Source organism: Nuphar pumila, chromosome 11 (genome assembly GCF_984573655.1).
Source record: "Nuphar pumila chromosome 11, dmNupPumi1.hap1.1, whole genome shotgun sequence".
Lineage (NCBI taxonomy): Eukaryota > Viridiplantae > Streptophyta > Magnoliopsida > Nymphaeales > Nymphaeaceae > Nuphar > Nuphar pumila.
Window position 1 is genome coordinate 113,537,924 of NC_143259.1, and position 24,737 is coordinate 113,562,660.

At 37.4% G+C, this 24,737-nt stretch overlaps 1 long non-coding RNA gene and 1 pseudogene across 2 annotated transcripts; both read left to right on the forward strand.

The window, feature by feature from the left end:
* Positions 1 to 6,270: 6,270 nt before the first annotated feature.
* Positions 6,271 to 15,314, forward strand: LOC149822909 (putative pentatricopeptide repeat-containing protein At5g52630 pseudogene; annotated as a pseudogene). Its single transcript, XR_016425835.1, has 2 exons — positions 6,271 to 9,345; positions 15,236 to 15,314. The product of XR_016425835.1 is annotated as a putative pentatricopeptide repeat-containing protein At5g52630 pseudogene (transcript).
* Positions 15,315 to 15,424: 110 nt separating this feature from the next.
* Positions 15,425 to 24,075, forward strand: LOC149822910 (uncharacterized). The gene is made up of 2 exons (XR_016426132.1): positions 15,425 to 15,889; positions 23,642 to 24,075. It is a non-coding gene; the product is annotated as an uncharacterized LOC149822910 (long non-coding RNA).
* The last annotated feature ends 662 nt before the right edge of the window (positions 24,076 to 24,737 follow it).

Here is a 24,737-nt window from a genome sequence, read left to right on the forward strand (position 1 = left end):
TATTGGCTAAACAGAATGGAGTTCAGATTTGGATTCCGATGATGAACAACTCGTATCAGGTCCACTTTTTTAGATGCAAAAGGATTCGGATATCCATCAAATTCAGATGTTTATCAGATTCACTAGTAAAAAATCAAAACCATATATGCATCCTATTATAATTTGATATGGTTTTGGCTTATCAAATGCAACTAAACCAAATCAAATTCCGTCAGATATCCGATAAGATTCACTAATTATATTCTTTTTATTTTTTAAACTTTGTTGTAACGTTTCCTTTTATAAAAGTTATTTTTTTTATTTATAAGATTATTTTTTTGCCAAAAGATAGAACCGTAAAATTTTCAATTTCTCACGAGATTTTGGTTGCAGATATCAACTCTCTTTTACATACCATCGGGGGCTCGGATTGTTTGGTACGAACTGTTAGTGGACGTCACCATGTGTTGGGACGTTGCAAGTTCAAAACCCAATGGTACGTTGTGTAAATGGTTGGGGTCTGCCTAACCCCAGCTTGCCTTTAAAAAAAAAACTGTCTAATACATGTAAACCGGATCAGCTGTGGTAGGATTCGGTGCCATGCCTCTTGTATCAAACATCGAAAAAATGGGCAGAAATAAAATAAGTGCTCGGTGGTCTCCAAATCCGCTTCACACATCGCACAATGGTTCATAATATACCCGCCCCATTTTCGCATACGATTAAAAGTGATCACAATCCAAGTTCAAACTTGAATCCGGATCACATCTAAATGCGAATATATACAAAATGCATATCCAGTTATTTATACTGCTCACTAGATTTGGATTTGGTAATGGCTTCTTTCATCCAAATTTGAATACCAGTCCTAATCCAATTAGACCTGCTTTAATTATATAGAGTACAATACTGCTTACAATCCAACCGAATTCGGCTCATTTACACCCACATCCACCAAAGTTTTTTTTTTTTTAAATTTCAATTATCAAATGATCAATTTACCTTTACAAAACCAACTCAAAGCTCATTTTATTTTCAACATTTTAATCTCAAACAATGAAATAAAAACTTTCTTGTGATCTATTAATCTTGGACATTCATCCAATGACGAAACTCGATATGTTTTAAAAGTAAAAAAAAAAAAAATTGAAGAACGTTGAGTATAAAGGAAGAAAAACGTAGGTACATTTTTATCAAGGTCACATGGTAAATTTAAAAACTCAATGAATAGTAGCCCAACATTAAGGACCCGTTTGTTTGTGTGGGGAAAGCTGGGGCTTTCTGCGGAAACATACTTTCCCCCGGAAACATATGTCCCCTAAAGCTCTATTTGGGAGCCATGCATTGGGATGAAAACACCAATTTTCTTGTGTTGTATGGTTTTGCCAAAAAAAAAAAAAAATTCTTGTGAATGGTGCTGGAATGTGTTATTGGGGCTGCCAACTTCATTTATCAATGACCATCGCGGTCGTATCCCATGTGGTAAGCGGGGTCCTGTGCCAAGCTGAAGGCCCAAGTTCGAATCCCTCTGCCACATAGGGCTTAAGAGATATCTGGTAGGGGTCTGTCTAACCCCAGCTTGCCTTTCAAAAAAAAAACCTCATTATCAATGAAGTGTTTTAGCAACACCGGCACTCCCAATCTGTCAGAGAGAGCGCTGGGGAAACCACAACACCATCCAATTTCAGGCTCCCAAACGGAACCTAAACCAAGATTGGTTTAAGGCCCCTGTTTGGAACCCAGGAACTGGGATAATAGTTAATGCATTTGGCAAAAAGTTGGTCAAACTAGCACTGGTGGCTGTTTGGAAAATGGTAGCTGGGATGGGAGTTAGTGCATTTGGGGATGGGAAATGGCATTTTATTTACACTAAAGCATGGAATTGACAGCTACCAAATCCAGCTGCCACTTCAAATCCCAGCTATAGTTTTCCAAAAAGATGGCAAAAGTTTGGGGGGTTCATGTGAAATATGTGAACCCTATTTATGAGTATATTAACTAAGACAAAATTTTGTGGGGTCCTATGGAAAATGTTAACACTGTTAAAATGAGTGTAATAATATAGTGCTTTAGTGGCTAACCACAGGTATGCTTTTGAGTGAATAATATAAAAGGTTAACTTTATTGGCTAACATCAATAAAGTTAAAATCATGAACTTGAGTGATAATATAAAAGGTTAACTTTAGTGGCTAACCACAGGTATGCTTTTGATTAACACTAATGCATGAGGTTTGCATTTGAATTACCAAAATTTTCGGGGTATGAATCTGAATGGTAAAATATTTATAGGTATGTCTTCGTAAATAATCCCCAAAAATATGTAAAGGGTTTGAAGCTATTATGGATTATTGTTACTTATCGTGACTGTAAAAAACATCTTTAACTGATGCATGCCTTGCTCGTTGTTTCATCTACTTTGAATTCAATAGAAGATTCCAAAATTCTATGCTTTTCATCCCATCGGTTATTTTTTTTTGTAATTATTGCAATTTTATCATGATATTTTCGAAACCAGATATAATCCCCATGAAAGTCTTGATATTTTCAAAATATTGCCTACTTTGAAATTTCTGTGCTATTATTTTGTTGTTGATGCAAGATTAGCTTTTGTTTAATATATTTTATATGTTAAATATTTTTATTATTTTTGAGATTTATATGTACTGATGTTTTCCTGAGATTTTTTCTGGGAAGAATAACATATTGTTAAAACATTGCGAGATTTTCTCAAGAATGGGATTTTGTGACAATCTTTAAAACCGTTTGACACTCGATGAGAACCTTGATATTCCTAATGAGAAACATGGATGATGGGTATGACATGTGGGGGATAGCATTTGCGACACTTGTGGGTAAGGATCCCCTAGCTAGATGACTCACAAGGGGAGGTTGTTTTGGCCAAATCCAACATCAAGGACGTGTTCTGCATGGTCAAAATGGTAGGAATGGTCGACCCTTGGATCTTATTTTTTTGACACAAAAATATGTTTTTTTGACTCAAAAATATGTTTTTTTGAGGTTTGAAATTTTGGTACATTGTAGGTAGTTGATTTTTCAACCGTTGTGCAGCAAAAAAAAACATGATGCAAAGGTTAGTTTCTACTAAACTTAATATGTATATCACATCTAAAGGGTCAGGTGTGCAAAAAAGCTGAAAAAAAAACAAAATATTGCATTTTTTTTTACTAAGGGGGCGTTTGCATGTCACGGAAAATTTTGGTTTTCCATGAAAATGCATTGACGGGCATGCATTTCCGTGGATCCCACAATGCTAAAACAAACATGGCATCACAGATTTGCATTGATGGGTGTGCCATTTTACACGATGGACCCCCCTTTTTCGTATAAATGGTTCCTGCAAGGAGGGGGTCCGATTCTGTTTCCGAGGAAACCCATTCCCTGACAAGCAAACGCCCACAAAAGGTTTCTTTACCCAAGAGGATAGCAAATGTTGTCCCCTACATGTGCACATACAGATATTTTGGTGCTTATGGCCCGTTCTGATAGGTTTTCTCAAGACAATCATTGTACTAAAAGTTGGCATTTCATGCATGATCTAAATGTTGAAATTAGAAATTGAAAATCAATGATGAATCTTTAATTATAATTTGAATTCAAGCTACTATTTGGTTATTAAATTACAGTTGAAACCAAATGGAGGATTGTGTTGTCCTTGAGTTTATTCTGTCTGGCGTTTCAAACGCCTCCCAGATGTAGGTGCAAGAGTAGGACAGTAATTAGTAAAAATGTTAAGACCTAACTTAGGAAGCTCAAGCTAAGGGATTCAAAGTTTCAAACACCTCCCAAGGGATAATCAGATATTTTTTGTTCCAATCAAACACCATATTGTATTTCAATCCAACAAGTCTAAGTCCAAATTGGATCTGACCCATGAGATCAGATTTGGTTTGTACCGACGGATCCATATGAGGACAGAATTTGGGATCCATGTCATAACCCTCTCTTAAAAACCAAATCTTGAACCAAACGATACATTCTAGTTGGGATTGGGTTACGAACCAACCGATCCTGGCACAAGCATGCTAATTGGGAATCAGATATCAGATAAAAGTGTTTAGAATATACAAATATTTTTTTTTTGCATAAAACAATATAAACAGAAACACTTTGTTCAGCTGGGTTGGGTCGGATATCCGCTAAAAGTAAACCCCCATCAGTATATTACATGTTCGGATATCAACCCAAATGACATTTGGGTCAGCATGTTTATGCTCACACTTGGATACCTCTTTTTGGGTAAGGTCAGTTACCCTAGACTAACCCCGACCCATTGAGTCATTGACAACCTTACTACTAAATCCTAACCATCAATGTCACATGTACACGTCATTTTAGCTTCGTGTCCTTGGCGACACGACTAGACACACTGATAGTAAGATCAGCTCTTCGACAGGTATGATGTTATTTTAAATAAAAATTTAAAAATTATATAAATAAATAAACTTATAAGTATGAAATTCTCAAAAAAAAAGTCTTGCATTGATAAAAAAAGACACAGTAAAAAAGACAGTGTCTTCGTGTCCTGTTTTCTAAAAGGTTTGAATTAGTTGTCCTGCCCAGAGAATTCGAGGGTTTCTGGACAACCAAGTTCCAAGATTTTTGTTGGGTTTATCATGATATTGCTTCTTCCTTCACAGCCAAAAAATCCACTGTGTATGGAACCACACTTTTCAATGCATAGAATATTTAATCCCCCAACAAGGGTGTCGGGTCAAGGTGGGCACAACCCAGACCCGACCCAGACCCACACAAAGTGTTTCCCTCCTCCCTGACCCTGACCCTCTCTCTCTCTCTGCTCCCCCTCCTCGACCTCGACCCCGACCCCGACCCCGACCCTGACCCTGACCCTCTCTCTCTCTCTCTCTCTCTCGAAAACGCCACTGGACCTGCACGGCTGCACCTCCGAAGGTCCTCCTCTCACCGACCGGCGGCGGCCTCCGACGCACGCCGCGCACCCCTCGCAGGTCCTCTCTCTCAGCCTCTGACCTGCAGCAGCTCCTCTCAGTGCATCCGGCCATTCGCCATTAGGCGGCAGCCTCTGGTGCACCCCTGGCAGGTCCTCTCTCTCTCTCTCCCGAAACCCGGGTCAGGGCCTCAAGCTTGCCGCCTGCACCGTGCATCCAGCGGCTTCCCCGGCAAGGTGGCATGCCACTGTTGGTCTTCTTCTTCTTGTACTTTTTTTTGGGTTTATGTTTTTTTATGTGTTTTTCAATTGGCATTTAAGTTTTTCAAATGGGATGAATGTTTAATTAGGCTTTTAAGTGTTTCTTTCTTTTCAATCAACATTAGACATAACTCCACATGCTTGATTTTAGTTAGAAACTTAAAATTTTAGTTTTTTTTTTCAATTATCATATATATGAATGCTGCTTAGGATTCAGGTTTTCTATTTGCTTTTTTTTAAATATCATGGATATTTAATTAGGTATTAAGGTTTTTGTGTGTTTTTTCCAATTAGCATTTAGGTCTTTGATTTTGTTTTTTAAATAATATCAATATTTCATTAGGTACTTTTATTTTTTCAATCAACATTAAACATGATTCCACATGCTTGATTTTAGTTAGAATTTTTGAGGTTTTGTTTTTGTTTTCAATTAGCCTCTATATGAATGATGTTTGTTAGGATTGAGTTTTTTTATTTAGTTTTTTAAATAGCATGAATATTTAATTAGGTTTTAGTATTTTTTATATGTTTTCAATTAGCATTTAGGTTTTTATTTTGGTTTTTAAATGAGATGAATATTTAATTATTTTTGTGTTTTTTAATCAACATTAAACATGTTTACACATGCTTGATTTTTGTTAGAATTTTAAGGTTTTTTTGTTAGTTAGGCTATATATGAATGATGTTTGTTAGGATTTAAGATTCTAATTTGTTTTTTTTTGTAAAATGACATATGGTTTTAGTTTTATATATATATATATATTTTAATTACCATTAAGCATGAATCCATGAATAATTAATAATGAATGCTTGATTTTTGTTAAAATGTTAAGGGTTTGGTTTTTTATCAATTAACATAAATGCATAATTTATGATGTTTGTATGAATTAGGGTTTTGATTTGGTGTTTTTCAACATGAATGTTGAATAATGCTTTTAGGGTTTATGTGTTTTTCTTTTTCAATTATCGTTAACCATGAATCCATAAAGAATGAATACTTGATTTTGGTTAGAACTTGGAATATTAAGGGTTTTGTATTTTATCAATTAAAGGGAGTTAACCATGAATGTTTGCTTTTTCCTTCACAGCCAAAAACCCAGAGCGTATGGAACCACACTTCTCAATGCATAGAGTTAACTCTCATGGCTTCCATTCATTCACTATTTCTGTGTCACCCATATGGAGGAATGCTATTTTTCACCATCTTCAGTTGCCGAAAAAGCCAAGAACCTCTCCCGGCACGCGGTTAAGTCTTTCTTCCATGGTTGTTCCGGTGTTAGAGCTCCACAACTCTCAAATTTTGACTATAGAAGATGAAAATATGAGGTCTCGGTCACTACCCACTTCTGGTTTTCGGTGCAGGAAGGATATATTGATGGATTACTCTACCATGATGATGAATTGCACAAAGAGGTTATCTATCCAGGAAGGGAGAGCGGTCCATGGTCGTCTCATAAGGATCTGTATCGATCCAGATTCACATTTGCTTAATTGCATTATTGTTATGTACGGTAAATGTGGACGTGTGTCGTATGCCTGCCAAGTGTTTGATAAAATGCCACAACGAGATGTTGTGTCTTGGAACGCTTTGCTTTCTGGGTTTATTGCAGAATGTAGAGGGGATGAAGCTGTTGCATTGTTCTGCCATATGGTGTGGAGTGGGATTCTACCTAACGAGTTTGCTTTGGCTACTGGTCTAAAAGCTTGTGCCTTGTGTCTTGAGGTGGACCTGGGAGAAGTGCTGCATGCCTATGCTTTAAAGTGTGGATTTTTATCTGATGTAGTAGTTGGTTGTGCTCTTGTTGATTTGTATTCTAAATGTGGTGAGATGAAGCATGCCGAGAGTGTGTTCTGGCACATGCCACACCATAATTCTATTTCATGGAATGCATTGCTTGCTGGGTATGTTCAGGTTGGTGATGTTGAGAGAGTATTGGACTTGTTTCAACAATTAACTGAGAAGGAGGTTAAGTTCAGCAAATTCATTCTGTCTAGCGTGCTGAAGGGATGTGCTTGTTTAAGAAGAATAGGAGAAGCGCAGAGCATTCATGCTTTGGCGATCAAGATGAGGATTGACTTAGATAGCTTTTTCCAAAGTTGCCTTCTTGATGTTTATGCCAAGTGTGAATTGGTGGAGGATGCATATAAGGTCTTTGTTAGAATTTCAGTTCATGATGTTGTGTCCTGGACAACCATGATAGCATGTTTTGCCCAACATGGCTATGGTTATGAGGCTTTTAAGACTTTTTGTGGCATGCAGAAAACAAGCATTATGCCGAACCAGTTTACTCTTGCTAGTCTTGTTAGTGCTGTTACTGACATTGATGATAGAAAACGTGCTGCTAGTGTTCATGCTTATATCATAAAGGTTGGGTTTGACTTGGATAATACTGTTGGGAATACTTTAGTGATAATGTACATGAAATTGAATGCCGTTGAAGATGGTTGTAGAGTATTTGATTTGATGGTATGTCATGATATAGTCTCATGGAATGCCCTGCTTTCTGGATTCCAGAATGGTGACTCTTGTGTTGAAGGGCTTAATATTTTCAAGAAAATGCTGTTGAAAGATGTCAAACCTAACATGTATTCTTTCATAAGTGTTTTAAGGTCTTGCACTAACCTTTTGGAGGCACACTATGGAGAACAAGTTCACACACATATTGTCAAAAATGGGCTTGAGGATGACTGTTTTGTGGGGACTGTGCTTATTGATTTGTATGCAAAGTGTGAGCTCTTGGTTAAGGCATGTCAAATCTTTGATAGAATGTCTGAAAGAGATGTTTTTGCTTGGACTGTGGTTATCACAGGCTATGCACAGACAGGTGAAGGGGAGAAGGCTGTCAGATACTTCCAGCAGATGCAACGCGAATGTGTTAATGCTAATCAGTTTACATTTGCAAGCTGTTTGAGGGCATGTTCTAGCATATGCTCTTTAGAAAATGGCCGTCAGTTTCATTCATGGGTAATTAAAAATGGTCAGCTAAATGATATTTATGTGGCAAGTGCGCTTGTTGACATGTATAGTAAATGTGGATATTTGGAAAAAGCAGAAGCTCTGTTTCATGACCTGCCTTCAAAAGATATAGTTGCTTGGAACACTTTAATATGTAGTTATTCACAACATGGACTTGGAGAAAAAGCTCTTGAAGCATTCAAGTGCATGCTTGAAGAAGGCATGAGACCTGATGAAGTGACCTTTGTAGGTGTTCTTTCTGCATGTAGCCATGTGGGCTTAATTGAAGAAGGGAGGCAATATTTTGAATCAATGAGCCAAGTATATGGCATTAATGCGACAATGCAGCATCATGCATGTATGGTGGATATCCTAGGTCGGGCAGGCATGCTTGATGAAGTTGAAGGCTTTATTAGGAACATGACACTAAACCCTGATTCTCTGATTTGGCAAGCTGTTCTTGGTGCTTGTAGAATGCATGGAAATGTTGAATTTGGAGAAAAGGCAGCTCAGAAGCTCTTTGAGTTAGATCCACTTGTGGACTCAACTTATATATTGCTGTCCAACATTTATGCTGCTGCAGGCCGATGGAATGATGTTGTCAAGGTTAGGCAGATGATGACTGAAAGGGGAGTGAAAAAGGAACCAGGATGTAGTTGGATAGATATTGATGGACGTATTCATGTATTTGTGCCACAAGATAGCTCACACAGACAGGCCAAGGAGATTTATGCAAAATTAAATGAACTGAATGAGCATCTGAGTCTTGCAGGATATGTTCCTGACACAACTGTTGTGCTGCATAATGTTGCTGATGATGAGAAGAAGGAATCACTTCTTTACCATAGTGAGAGGTTGGCTCTAGCATATGGATTGATATGTACAAATTCTGCAAAAGTTGTACGAATTTTCAAAAACCTTCGAATTTGTGGAGATTGCCACATTGCTATCAAATTAATATCTGCTATAACAGAAAGAGAGATTGTCATCCGAGATGTTAGTCGTTTTCACCACTTCAGAGCTGGTTCTTGTTCATGTCATGATTATTGGTGAGGGTTCTCTGGAAACAAATTCGACAATACAATTACATTTCTTAGAGTTCAGATCCCTCGTGTATTGTCCCCAACAGGGATCACCTTCCTGGTCATCGAAGAAAGGAGCCTGTTTTTCCCCTCTCTGCAGTTTAGGTTGATGGGTTCTAAACTTTATGTTAGCCAGGAACAGGTTCTCTCTCTCTCTAATTAAAGCTTAGAACATGGCATATGTGCTTTTACTTTTAGAGATTCAGAAAAGAGCTTTCTGGTTGCTGGGTATAGACCATGTCACATGGACGCTTCAATTAAATGCATATTCCGTGTCTCCACAACATGACAGTAACATACCAAGACATTTCACGGACACAGTCTAACTTTATCTATCTCCTTTTATGATATTGATTACTTGTGTGTTTACTTATGTTTTCTTTTTTTAATTTGTTATCAACTACATTACATTTCAGTTTCAACTTAGTTTTATTATTTGATGTTTTTAATTATAATGAATTAAAATAGCTATTTAAGAGTTTGCACTCGGCATAATATTTATGTTTTAATGCCATATATATATGACATTAAAACATGAATATTATCTATAAATATATAGCATTAACACATGAGTATTATCTGAAGTGCAAACTCTTATAAATTTTTTGGATTTTGATTCAATCATGCATGAAATGCTCGGCCATAGGTTTCGAACTTGTGATGCCCCTTCTTCTTGGTGGCGTTCACAAGTTGCCCCTTTCATATGAGTGGAACCCTTGTTGGCTCATAAAAAATAATTTCAGAGAAAGAACGATGGTCATTTTGGATGATGAATGATGTTAAATGTATAACTGAAAGGTTAGCTGAGGCATAGGAACCATGTCACATGGATATGGCTGCAGATACGGGGATATGGCTATTTTTATGAAATTTCCAATATGACTTGTATATAAGAGGATACAGAACGACAGTCAAAATGGAGTATCCGGGTCATATCATAGGAAGTATTGATGGATCCAGATCTTACGTTGTTTGCATGAGCTGCAACACATTTCACATTCAATTGTACTCAGAGTTGATCCATAATAATGCCCAACAAGCTCATTTTCAAGTGCACAAACAAATCAGTCAAAATGGTAAACATCATAGTCCGTCTGAAATTGAACCCTAATTTTGAGGAATATATATTATTCTAAAATAGATCACATAAGTCTGAATCTGCATGAAAATCTGATATGATACTGCTGGGTTTAGTAAAAAATGATTGAAATGCATATTTTTACATGTAAGACATAATTATTTAAGTCTAAATATGGTGGTTCATATATATACATTATAAAAGCAAATTGCATTGGGTATGAGGGTCACACAATGAGTCAGGTTAGGTGCAATTGGACACACTCATATTCAGAGATAGGCAAAAACAATGGGTTGTTTTATTTTGAGTATGGAAAATCAGTTGGCTTTCTTATTTATTAAGAGTGGGTAAAGTGGCAACTGCATGCAGGCATTCTGGTCCACATGCTGGACATTAGATACTAGTTAACTGCTCTGATGGTTCTAATACATTCTCCCTCGTTCTTCCAACCACTCATCTTTTCATTAGGGATGGCAGTGGACTAGGGCAGAGGTGGGGGACAAGGTCTCCACCCCCGCCTCCCTCCATCCCCGCCTTCATCTCCGCATGGATTTTGATTTTAACCTCCATCCCTGCCTCCATCCCCATTTCATGTCTTCCTTCTCCAGTCCAAAAGGGACGAGGCAGGGTGGGGCCCTGTTTCTCCCTAGTCCACTGCCATCCCTAAAGTATTTTAGTTATTTTACTAGTGGGGATTGGGGGGCGGAGCGGGTTGGGGAAAAGGGTAAGTCCATCCCCGCCTCCATCCTCACACGGGTTTTGATTTTAACCTCCATCCCCATTTCATGTCCTCCATCCCCGGTCCAAACTGGGCGAGGCAGGGCGGAGCCCCGTTTTCCCCCGGTCCACTGCCATCCCTACTCTTCATCACTTTGTTCCCTCATCTTTTACACAGAACTTCACCAACTATGCCCCCCTTATCTAGCACCTGCAGAATCACCATGAGCCTGTCCATCTTACCAATGATTTCATGGCCACCTCCTTGTCCATCCTCAAATCCAGTGACACCAGTACCCTCCAGGACATGTAGCGTGGCAAGTTTCCATCGTCACCAACGAAAAAACATCTTAAATTGGGCTCACCCTCTTCTTGAGAAGCAAGAGATGTTAGTGGGAATGGAGCTCATGTTGATGCTCTTTTCGAAGCTTCTGTGATTCAGAAGCTACCTGTTTCTCTTCTTCCTTTAGATGCCAATTCAAAGAGGGCAGTGCCCCTCAGGAAGAGGAAGTTCATATGTGATGATGATGGCAAACTTTACAAGAAGAGAATCAAAATGAGTGTCGTTGATTGAGGAGAGATTGAAATATTTGGTGTTGGGCAATGAAAAAAGGAGGGAATGTTAGTGTTTGATTCACGTGTCTGCATGATGAACAATGAGAGAGGGACGCCATTAGGCAGCTTGTTGGCTTGAGCCAACATCTGCTATAGTCAGGGATTTTACCATGGTAAAAACCAACTCCACTGCACTCTCTCTCTCTCCTGACAAAATCCACCGCTTATCACCACATTGATATCCACTATAAACATCCATCATTCCAGACCATATACCCACCATCCCATCATCACCTCAAATCTATGACACCGGCAGAACATGCTCCTTCCATTGCACAATCAGGGCTCCCACATCACCATATGCATGGCACTGACACAACATGCTCCTCCCATGCAACTCAATAGGTGCAAGTCAACAATGATGGCTGAAAAAAGACATGCTTTCCTCAGAATATAAATCTTCATTAATTTTAGTCGACCTCTTTGACTTCTACTTGATGTCTCTATCTGAATCATCATTCTTATGATATTTTTCATAGGATTTGAATTTCTTAGGAACATGTAGGACTTCTTCTGAAGATGAGACTTCTTCTGAAGATGTGATTTCTTTATAAACCTTCTTAGACCTTGATTTTGCAATATCCCTTGCATCATTCTTCTTTTTCTTGAGAGATTTTGATTTCCTAGGGATATATGCTTTATCTTCACTTGAATCCTCCCCACTTGATGATTCTACCTCCCTGTAGGTCTTTCTCAATTTCTTGATATCTTCTCCTTTCCTTGATTTTTGAGACTTAATTTTCTTATAAATAATTCCATCCTTCTCACTGGACGAATCCTCACTTTCAAAGCAGTTCTGTGTTGCATGTGGTCCTACTTGATGGCTTGAAAGCTTTTTCCCGTCTCATAGTAGAGATAGGAAACATAAAAAAGGACAATGCTGCCCACTTTAAAAAGGGTGAGGATGAAATACCCAAATAATGGTCATGCATATGGGGCCTAAGTATGCCTTATGCACCACACTCAATGTTTGGTTTTCAATAAAAAATTTATCACCGAGTGCATTATAATGGCTATAAGACTATTACCATCAACCATTAATTACAACATGAATCTGTTTGTGTGAGATGGTCCTACCGAAGCCACCTTCTTGTCATCTCTTTGATCTTCTCTTATTCTTTTAGGACAAAAGGGCTTGATATAACCCGACTCATAGTAATGATAGTATATTAATTTGCCACTCTTCTTGTATTCTTGGTCACTTCTTTTATCATTTTGGCTCCTCTCATAGTTATTGTAATTTCTTCTATTCTCATTACTTCTTCCAAAGTGAGGGGGGCTTATAAGCCCTTGTGTGATTTTCGGGTCTTGACATAACAAGTATGAATTCTTCCTCTTTAGAGGAGGAGGGTTTTTTCAACCTATTTTCCTGCATAGTTAATTCTTCAAGTGTTTTAACTATGGTAGGTACACCTCCTCTATAAAGAAGGGCCGATTTGGTTCCTTCAAATTTGGGTTTAAGCCCATTAACAAATTGGTAGAAATGCTCCATTCTAATTTGTTTTTCATAGAGTTCTACATATTGGGGCAATGCCACTTTGGCTCTAAAAAGGCCATTTCATCCCAAAGATGAGAGGGCATTGTAATATTCCCTAATGCTCATCTTTCCTTGGGTTATAGTTCTCACCTTATTCTGCACATTGCATATGTGAGATATATCCTTGATGCTATACATATTTTTAAGATACTTTCATGCATCACTAGTAAAATCAAATTTTACTAAGCTATAACATTTTTTTATGTCAACACTATTGATGAGCCATCCAATTGTCTTGGAATGACCCATCCTCCATTCCTTTCATTTTTTCTCATATTCGGTAACGGCCTTGGACATCTCTTCTCCTTGAAGAGCCACTTACTTTCCATTTTTTATTTTGAAGAGTATAAGTTTAGGCTCTCTTTCGGTGCTATCAACCAAACCCCATAAACCCTTTTTCCATATTTTATGTTTCACTATGGATGCTCACATCACATAGTTAGTATTGTTGAGCCTCACAAAAATGGAGACAACCACTTCTCTTTCATCCTTCATTCTTACAATAATGAGAGATAAGAGAGGAGAGGAGAAGATAGCAAAAATATTATTAAAGAACACTTTGATGGTGTGCTTCCCAATGCAACGATCCCACGAATCGATGCTCCACCAATCTCACACTCCTCCTATTGGCCTTTCCAAATAAATCACAACCCAAGAACACCAAAACTTTGATACCATGTAATGAAACAAGAACAAAAGCAACTGAGTGCCTCTTATAAGCTTACATGAACACAACCACACCACAATGAGGAAAAAAATAAAGGCTCTTTGTATTACAAATGCTTTCAAGAGTTACAAGGGGAGAACCCCTATTTATAACAAGAGGGAGGGAGAATGGGCCAGCCCAACTAGCTGTTGGGCTGGAATGTGACCATTGGGAGCAGGTTCAACAGCTAGTTGGAGCTGTCCCTTTCAAGTACACCAGCTCATAAAGGCTAAAAAATAACAAAAATAAAAGTACAAAAAGTACTCAGTCGGTCCCTAATGGGCTGACCACTATTACAAAGTAAAATGACCAAAATTCTCCTGATCGGTATTTTGGTTTATATATATATATAGATGCGTTCTCATTAGTTATAATTTTTTTATATAATTCATGTTATTGTTTTTAGCATGGAACCAGAAAATATCTTATAAATTTGTTTGCGTTTGTCGAGGATAAACCATTCATTTGAGTGTTGTGGATCCTCTAATTAGTAAATCACTTTATATAAAACATATGCTAGTTTTTACTATTTTTAAGAATTTCCTATCAAAATATTTAAGTACTATAACAAATTTTTCATAGACTGTACTAGTATTTAATGAAACTTGTGTCAACAATTTTTGAAACCGTGCCAGCATACTTTTCAAGTGAAGTAGTACCTAAAACTTTTAAGCCTACGTGTGCCAGCAGTCACACCTCATACTTGTGCTCATATTTACCTGTACCACGTGGATGCAGCTTTAGATAAGGGATACAACTATTTTGGTGAAGTTTTCCTTCACAATTTTGTGATAGGTAGAAACTTTTGGTGACCATGGGCTAAACGAAGGTGGTTTTTTCAATAGCTGTCTTCAAAACTTATGCTAATCAGAGTTAGAAGGTGGTTTTCTAGTCTTGTATTATGTTTGAGAGTTTCCCTTTTCGACATCCTTCTATTTATTTGATTTTTATCCTGATCCTTGTAATTAGAAGTTCTCGGTTTCTCTTTGTTGACACTGATCAAGGAAAGCTCATGAAGAACAGTATTTCTTTTAGTTGGACTTCTGTGACACTCTTTTACTTGGACTTCTGTGACGCTCCCCACCAGTGAGTTCTGGCTGCACACAATCAGGATTGACTGTTAATTTGTCCAATTTGAGGCTAGAGGTCAAGATCCATATTTGGCAGGCTTCTTTAATATATGGCTTTTTATCACTTTGTTTCGCATACTGTTTTGGGAACGTGGAATTTAGCATAAATCCATTGGCACCAGTGCCAGTCCAATATTCTACATCGTGGTTTATAATTTTAATGCCCCATTCTGAGTGCATCTTCTTTATAGTTGGATTTTGAAGATACTATATTTCCAAGGGTTCTAATTGTCTAAAAATAACTTTCAGGTTGTACAGCGCTTCTGGGAGAGGAATGACATCAAGGGCACCATCTTTACCATGGAGAAAATGTCTGATCATTCTGTAAGTATTCCATTCAAGCTACTGCTGTGTAGCTGAAATTAGATCTTTTATTAATTTTATTTAGTTTGGGCATAGCTATGTCTCATACTGATTTCATAATTATTGAACACACAGTTGCAGGCTGATGTAATCAGTGCATTGATGGAGAAATTTGACATTGTTACACTTGATATCTGTGCTTGTGTATTGCCATTGCTAACTGGTTTACGTGGTAGCAAGATTGACAGGCATGATGTTTCCTTTCCCTTCACCTACTCTATCTCTTGCAGCAAGAATAGCATACTATTGTGTTTATGCAGTTCCAAGCTTGGTTTTTGAATGGACAGGCATGTAATTGTGTCATTGGAGATGCTGCTACCATTCAACAGTATCTGGACCAGCAGTAGTTGGGGTTGATCTTCATGCAGAAGAACGGTCTCTGTCCCAGTCACCATCAATCCCATCTTCCATTAAGCTTGCTGTGCAGTAGTTCTACTGTTCCTGACTCGTATTTTTTCCCATTGGGCAAAGGCTGGACCGCTGCAATCAGTGCTTTGCTGAGTTACAAAAGATTAAGCAATGCCTCAGTTCTCTACTAAGGTAAGTAGTTCCTATATGAAAGCTGAATTACCAAGCTTGTTATTGTGATTTCACGTTTCTTAAAAGGACATTATTCTTAGGAAGCAGGGAAATGTTCATTTGTCTGATGAGATCTAGTTCTCTTTCCAAGAAACATCATCATTTTCTCAACATTGAAAATCATATTGAGAATCTTGCCATCTTGCATAACGGCATGTGTGAAAATTAATTCTCCAACCCATCACTGTAGCCACTCAAGGTGCCACTTCTCTTCTTTGGATTGAAGTATCTGTTAAAATGTACCTATTATATATATATATATATATTCTGTATATTACATCAATACCCGATAGGGGTATTTTTGTAATTTCACATAGTTGTTTTAGAAAACAACTATTTTTCTTTTTTGAATAAATGTAATTTTTATTTTTATTTTTTCAATTCTTTTTTTATTCTTTTTGAGGACCTAAAGGGGCTCCAACATAGAAGTCATTGGAGCCCCCAACGGTCACAAATGTGACCGTTGGGGGCTCCCAACGACTCTATGGGAGCCCCCTTTTGGCTCTCCTTTTGAGGCCCTTTGGCCCTCCTTTTTCCTCCTTTTCCTCTTGTATAAATAGGGGTGACCCCCTTGTGTATTCTCATCTTGGAGAGCTTCTCTCTCTTTTCAATAAGAGGCTTTGTATATTGTTGCCTTCTTAAAGGCTTGTGCTTGTATTGTCCCTTCGTGGACTTGTGATATTTTCTCTTTTATTCATTGTTGTATGTGCTTGTATGCACTCTTTATATTTCCGCAATATCTCATTACATGGTATCAGAGCCACTCGATTCTTGAAGGAAAGGTGTGGTTCGTGTATCTCATTTTTTAGTGAACATCTTCTCACCTCTTGGCAACATCATGGAGACAAAGATTGATCTTTCTTTCAAGCTCAATGGAAAGAACTATATGATGTGGGCATCGGCAATGAAGAATAATCTCAAAGGAAAGATGCTTTGGGGTTATGTCATGGGGACCGTTCCGGAACCTAAGCTTATGCTCACGAAAATGGAAGAAGATCAAGAAAAGGCTCTTGAGGGAGATGCTCGTCTCAAGGCCATTGAAAATCATCAAAAGGAAGTGGAAGATTGGGAAAGCAATCACGCAAAAATCCTTGCGTGGTTTATGAACAATGTGGAGCTTAAGGTATGTGCTAATATAGCTAAATTTCGTAGAGCCAATGAGGCTTGGTCCTTTATGAGGGGTATGTATACCCAAAAGGATCTTGCAAGAGCATACTTCTTGCAAGAAAAGGTTAGAACCACCAAGCAAGGTGATTCTATCATTCAAGACTACTATAGTGCCCTAAACCCACTATGGGATGAATTGGCTCTCTTAGAGCCAAAGTGGGTTTCTATGGAAGATGTTGATTTAAGACAAAAACAAATGGAACAAGAGCGATTGTTTCAATTTCTTTTTGGGCTACGTCCCGAATTTGAGCAAGTGAGATCCTCACTTCTCCATAGATCTATTTTTCCTCCTATTGAGGATGCTATTGCCGAAATCACTCAAGAGGAGACAAGGCTTGGCATGAGTAAGCATGTTGATGAAGTCCTTGCCGTATCCAAACCGGGTAACAATGTTAGAACCTATAAGCCTCCTCATTTTGGGAAACAAGGGAACTACAATGGAGGAAGAAAAATGATTGTTTGTCATTATTGCAATGAGCCGGGTCACATTAGACCCGCTTGTCCAAAGCTTATGGGAACCTTCAAGCCTAAAGTAGCCTCTCTTGAAGAAACCACCACCAAAGAAGATGAAGGCAAAAACAATGACATTAAAGAAACTCTTGGACAAATATCTATGGCTCTCCAACAAATGCTAAAAGTTTCTTCCTCCACATCGGGTGCGGCCATTGCTTCAACATCATCACCCGGTACGTATTCTTGGATCCTTGATTCCGGAGCTTCTTTTCATATGACCCCTCATGAAAATGCACTTAGTGATGTTTGCATCAATTCAAAGGACTCTTGTGTCTCAACGGCCGATGGAACTTTTTTGAAAATTTCAAGTATTGGCTCTTTTAAAGATTCACAAAATTTTTGTGTTCCAAAAGTAAGAGTTGTTCCCAAATTAAATTTAAACCTTTTTTCGGTTTCTCAAATTGCCGACCATGGATGTGAAATATCTTTCTCATCTAATGGTTGCTTTGTGCAGGATCTCCGGTCCGGAAAGCGGATTGGGCAAGGCCATAGAAAGGGAGACCTCTATTATATGGACCATCTTGATCTCCCTACAAACTTTTTTTGTTCTTATGTCCAAGAAAAAAATATGGAAACTTGGCATAAAAGACTTGGTCATCCAAGTTATTCCAAAATGTATCTCTTTCCTTTTGGAAACAAATTTTGTAAGGAAAAAGAAATTAATTGCAAAGATTGCATTTTTGGAAAAATGAAGTCTATTCCTTTTCCAACTAGATCTTTTTTCTCATCAAGGCCTTTTGAATTGGTGCATTCGGATGTTTGGGGTTCTTCTCTGGTTATGTCTAAAGGGGGATATTCATATTATGTTACGTTTATTGATGACTTTACTCGGTATGTTTGGATTTATTTCCTTAGTCATAAGTCGGAAGTATTTACTTTCTTTAAAGAGTTTCATAAAAGGGTTCAAAATCAATTTCAAAGTAACATATCTATTTTAAGATCCGATTCCGGTGGTGAATACTTATCTCACGAATTCCAAAACTATTTAAACCAAAATGGCATTTGTCATCAAAAGTCATGTCCTAGGACTCCTCAACAAAATGGCCTAGCGGAAAGGAAACATAGGCACATTATAGAAACCGCTAGAACATTACTTGTGTCTAGAAATATTCTAAAAAATTTTTGGGCGGAAGCTGTTCTTACCTCAACCTATCTAATCAATAGAATGCCCTCTTCTAAGTTAAAAAATGCTTCTCCCTATGAGAAACTCTTTAAGTTTTCACCCGATTTTAATCGACTTCGTATTTTTGGTTGCAAATGTTTTGTCCTACTACATAAAAGGGATAAGTTATCTCCAAAAGCAATTGAATGTGTATTTTTTGGATATGGTGAAAATAAAAAAGGGTATAGATGTTATGATTTTAAGAATGATAAACTATATGTTTTAAAAGATGTAACATTTCTCGAAGAAGAAAACGGTTTTGATAAAATAGAAGAGACAAATGAAATCGATTATATATTCTTATATGATCTTATTGATGACATACAAGAAGATTCTCTTGAAAACATAGATGACACTCACGAGGTATCCCCTCTTGACATAACACTCTCAAATGATAGTAATTCAAATACAAATGTTCATGATAGTGATGCCAATATAAATGTTTACTCAAGAAGAAATCAAGAAAAACCTATTAGTGCCCTCGAAAAATACTCTCAAATTTCCGAATCCATTGAGGAACCACAAGTTAGGCATTCTTCTAGAATATCAATACCCCCAAATAGGTTTGTATCCTATGATTCTTTATCTCCCAACTATCGGGCATGTTTGATAACTCTACATTCTTATTTTGAACCGGCTCACTATAATCAAGCTAAATCTATACCTCATTGGGTTGAAGCAATGCAAGTTGAACTAGATGCTTTAAAAAAGGCCAATACCTGGGAAGTAGTTGATCTACCCTCACACAAAAAACCTATTGGTTGTCGGTGGGTCTTCAAAGTTAAAACTAAAAGCGATGGCTCTTTAGAACGATATAAAGCCAGATTGGTTGCTAAGGGATACTCCCAAGAATATGGTATTGATTACGAAGAAACATTCGCCCCCGTAGCTCGTATGACTAGTGTCAGAACCTTAATAGCTGTCGCATCAACCAAAAAATGGCCTATTTATCAACTTGACGTAAAAAATGCTTTTTTAAATGGAAGTTTAAGTGAAGAAGTTTATATGGATCCACCACCCGAAATAAATATTAAGCAAGGTCAAACTCTTCGGCTTTTAAAGGCCTTATATGGTCTTAAACAAGCCCCTAAGGCTTGGTATGATCGTTTTAGTGATATCATGATAAAATTAGGATTTCATTCTTGTTATACTGACACTGCTCTTTTTGTTAAAAATGCAGGTTCTAGTATCGTAATTTTGTTGCTTTATGTTGATGATATGATTATCACTGGAAATGATCAAAGTAGTATTATTAATGTTAAAAATATGTTGAAAGATAATTTTGATATGTCTGATTTAGGTTTTCTCAGATATTTTCTTGGAATTGAGGTTGCATATTCTCCTAGAGGATATATTTTGTCACAGATGAAGCTTGTTGCAGATATATGTTCTAAGTCTGGGATTTCTGATGATAAGAAGGTAGAGACTCCCGAGGTTATTAATGCCAAATTGCGGTTAGAGGATGGGGTTCTTCTGGAAGATCCTACACCGTACAGACAACTCATTGGGTCTCTTACATATTTGACCATCACCAGACCAGATATCACTCATGCGGTTCACTCAGTCAGTCAATTTCAGCATGCTCCTACAACCGTGCATATGAGTGTGGTTCTCCGAATCATCCGCTACATTCGGAATACCATCAATAAAGGGCTATTTCTATCCTCCTCTTCCCCTTTGAATCTTCTTGCTTATACTGATGCAGATTGGGGAGGTAATCCCAATGATCGAGTCTCAACTACTGGTTTTTGTGTCTTTTTAGGGGACTCATTGATTGCCTGGCGATGCAAGAAGCAGCAGAAAGTTTCACTATCATCCACTGAAGCAGAGTACCGGGCGATGGCAACCACAACAATGGAACTTGTATGGCTTCGCAGTTTGCTTAAAGATATGGGAGTTGATATTACTGAAGCCTCAAAGCTGTGTTGCGACAATAAGAGTGCCATCTATATTGCGAGCAATCATACTTTTCATGAACGTACGAAACATATCGAAATGGATTGCCACTATGTTCGTGACGAATTTTTACGAGGAACTATTGCTCTGCCATATGTCACTTCAGAATATCAGTTGGCGGACTTCTTCACTAAAGCTCTTCCGGCTCCTCGCTTCATGTTTCTTCTTGGCAAACTTTCCGTCATTCCCCCGTAAAGTTTGAGGGGGGGTGTTAAAATGTACCTATTATATATATATATATATATATATATATATGTATATATATATATATATAAATTCTGTATATTACATCAATACCCGATAAGGGTATTTTTGTAATTTCACATAGTTGTTTTAGAAAACAACTATTTTTCTTTTTTGAATAAATGTAATTTTTATTTTTATTTTTTCAATTCTTTTTTTATTCTTTTTGAGGACCTAAAGGGGCTCCAACATAGAAGTCGTTGGAGCCCCCAACGGTCACAAATGTGACCGTTGGGGGCTCCCAACGACTCTATGGGAGCCCCCTTTTGGCTCTCCTTTTGATGCCCTTTGGCCCTCCTTTTTCCTTCTCTTCCTCTTGTATAAATAGGGGTGACCCCCTTGTGTATTCTCATCTTGGAGAGCTTCTCTCTCTTTTCAATAAGAGGCTTTGTATATTGTTGCCTTCTTAAAGGCTTGTGCTTGTATTGTCCCTTCGTGGACTTGTGATATTTTCTCTTTTATTCATTGTTGTATGTGCTTGTATGCACTCTTTATATTTCCGCAATATCTCATTACAGTATCCTGGGTTCTAGATTGCCTTCACAGTATATGTTATGATGCAACTTTCTCTAACCTTGGGATGCTTCGTTCTTGTCATGTTCAATTAATAGTTTGAGCTGTTTTATACTACTTAGGAGTGTGCTACTCGTCAACTGCAAGCTTGATTCTGCTGATGGAATTTTAAGCCCTTCTCCATCGTTGCCTGAAGCTATAGGATCTTCAAATTCCTTGGCTTTCAAGATCAATCAACTTTGGTTTAATTTACATTTGCACGAACACATTAAGATTTCTTGTTACTCTTGGTTGAATTTGGAGTAGAAAATGTTTAAAGTTCTGGCGTCTATGCCAGCATACAGTGTTGTGAAAAGCGTTGAGGCGTAGGGAGGCGCTCCACCAAAATCTGAGGTGAGGCGTAAGCCTCAAAAAAAAAATTAACTTAAAAAAACTATAAAAAATATCTAAAATTATAAATAAATAAATAAAATCTTTATTGATGAAGCAACAACCAACAAGAAATAAAAAATCTCAAATAAATACTGAAAAATATGAGATTAACATGTAAAAGTAACATTAATGCAACAACTTGATCTGTGTAAGTATCTAAAAAATAAAACATGGGCATTCATTAAATAAAAAATTAACATTAACAACGAAAAGAAAGCATAGTTCAATGGCACATATATAGAGCAGCACATGTAGGTGCAAATGTTGGTTTGTTACCACTAACTAGCTAGCTAGCAACTAATGCTGCAGGTGGGGAACCCAGAAACAGATTCATACTTCGACTCAAAGGGGCTGGTAGAATATGCATGGAGTCATACAGTCATACCAGATAACATGTATCTCCTCATATCTCACGTCTGTTATTTCAAGTTTCTCAACTGGACAAATGAATGTGAAGCTGCGATCACACCCCTCTTCCAACTCTATAAAGAGATTGACATATACAATGTCTATGCACCAACATGTCTTATTAACCAAACAATATCATTATCATTGGTATGTACAAAGATGGGGAAAAACAGATACAGGGGTGAGAAAAAGACAAAAATGAAAAAGAGAGAGGGGCGACTGTATCACGCGCGAGAGAGAGAATGTTGTATCCCGTGAGAGAGGAGAGAAGAGATAAGAAGAAGAAGAAGAGGAGAATGAGAGAGAAAAAAAACCGTACCTATTTTGGGTCTCCACCACGAGAGAGAATGCTGTGCTGTGAGGGAGAGAAGGCTGTGAGAAAAAAAAACAGAGATAGGGTGAGAAAAAAAGTAAAAGAAAAACATAAAAGGGTCGGTAGGGCTTTGTTTAAGCTCTAATTTTTGGTTGAATGAGGGTTTTGACCCTCATTTGACCAAATAAATCGAGGCGTGCCTCGCCTCGAGGCATGCGCCTCAAGGCCTATGAGACGTGCACCTAATAGGTTTTGCGCTTTACACATGCACCTCAAGGCATGAAGCCCTTCGCCTTAAGGCGAGGCACATTTTTTGCGCCTTGAGGCACGTTTTTAATAACACTGCCGGCATAATATCAAAGTCCTTAGATGTAAATAAAATTTGTCTAAATGTCACTAGGCAAACTATGCAGCAGTGTACAAATTATTCAATTTATCAGGAAAACAGGTTAAGAGTAGGGTTACTTGCAAAAACATAGCTGGTCCTTTCTGATAATTCAAATTCATACCTAAAAAACTTATAATTCAAAATCATATCTGGTCTTGTCTCCAATTATTCAAATTCATACCCTTGGTAGCTATTCTCTTTTTAACCATAAATAATAGTTAATAAATTCAAAACTAACTACTTTTACTTGCATTAGATATGCTCTTTGTTTGTTTTACCCTCATTAATCTCTTCTCAATATACATAAGGTAAAAAAGTTTTAACTTTTCTTCGTATGGTTAAAATCATGAATTTGAGTGATAATATAAAAGGTTAACTTATAGTGGCTAACCACAGGTATGCTTTTGGTTAACACTAATGCATGAGGTTTGCATTTGAATTACCAAATTTTTCGGGTATGAATCTGAATGGTAAAATATTTTTAGGTATGTCTTCGTAAATAACCCCCAAAAATATGCAAAGGGTCTGAAGCTATTATGGATTATGTTACTGATCGTGACTGTAAAAAACATCTTTAACTGATGCATGTCTTGCTCGTTGTTTCGTCATATCATATAGGAAAGGGGGACTCATGTCAAGGGTTGCCCATGAATTGAATCTGGTAATTCAAGAAGTGTGACCTCTTTGGAGCTTGTGGTGTTATACAACTAGCAGTTTTGCAAGAACTTGGTTGCACAGGACAGCAAACTCATGCTGCTATGATACCGACATGCGTCTGCGTTTTGTAAACTTGGCCACATCTGGTTAATGAGGTTAATGTCTCTGAAGACCAGTCTGGGCTCACTCTCATGCTCTCAACATGATATAGAAATTTATGGTGGCACTGCTGAGTTTGATGTTTTGTATTGGGGCCATACATGTGGTTGTTGATGAGTTTGTGTAATCACGTGCAATCTCATTGCTTGATTTGTATAAATATGTTATACGCCAATTTGGGTTGTATTACAACTTTGAATTCAATAGAAAATTCCAAATTCTATGCTTTTCATTTGGCAGTTTGCTGCTGGTCTTTTGTTTTTGCATACTGGCCTTGGTTTAAAACCACAGTGATAAATCTCGTATGTTTTTTTTTTAAGTTATTGCAATTTTATCATGATATTTTCAAAACCAGATATAATCCCAAGAAAATCTTGAGATTTTCAAAATATTGCCTACTTTGAAAATTCTGTGATATGATTTTGTTGTTGACGCAATATTAACTTTTCTTTAATATATTTTATATGTTAAATATTTTTTAGATTTATATGTACTGATATTTTCCCGAGATTTTTTCTGCAAAAAACATATTTTTAAAACATTGCGAGATTTTCTCAAGAATGGGATTTTGACTGTTTAAAACCATGGACACGCCTTTCAAAAAAAATCACGGACACTCGATGAGAACAAGATATTTCAAATGAGAACCATGGATGGTCGGTATTACATGTGGGGTTTGCTACCCTCGTGGGTAAGGAGCCCATTAGATGTAACTCAGTGTGTGAGGTTGTTTTGGCCAAATCTGACCTCAAGGATGTGTTCAACATGGTCAAAATGGTAGGAATCGTCGACCCTTGGATCATAGTCTTTTGACATAAAAATGTTTTTTTGAGGTTCAAAATTTCAGTACATTGTAGGCTGTTGATTTTTCAACCTTTTAAAATCTGACATATACGTT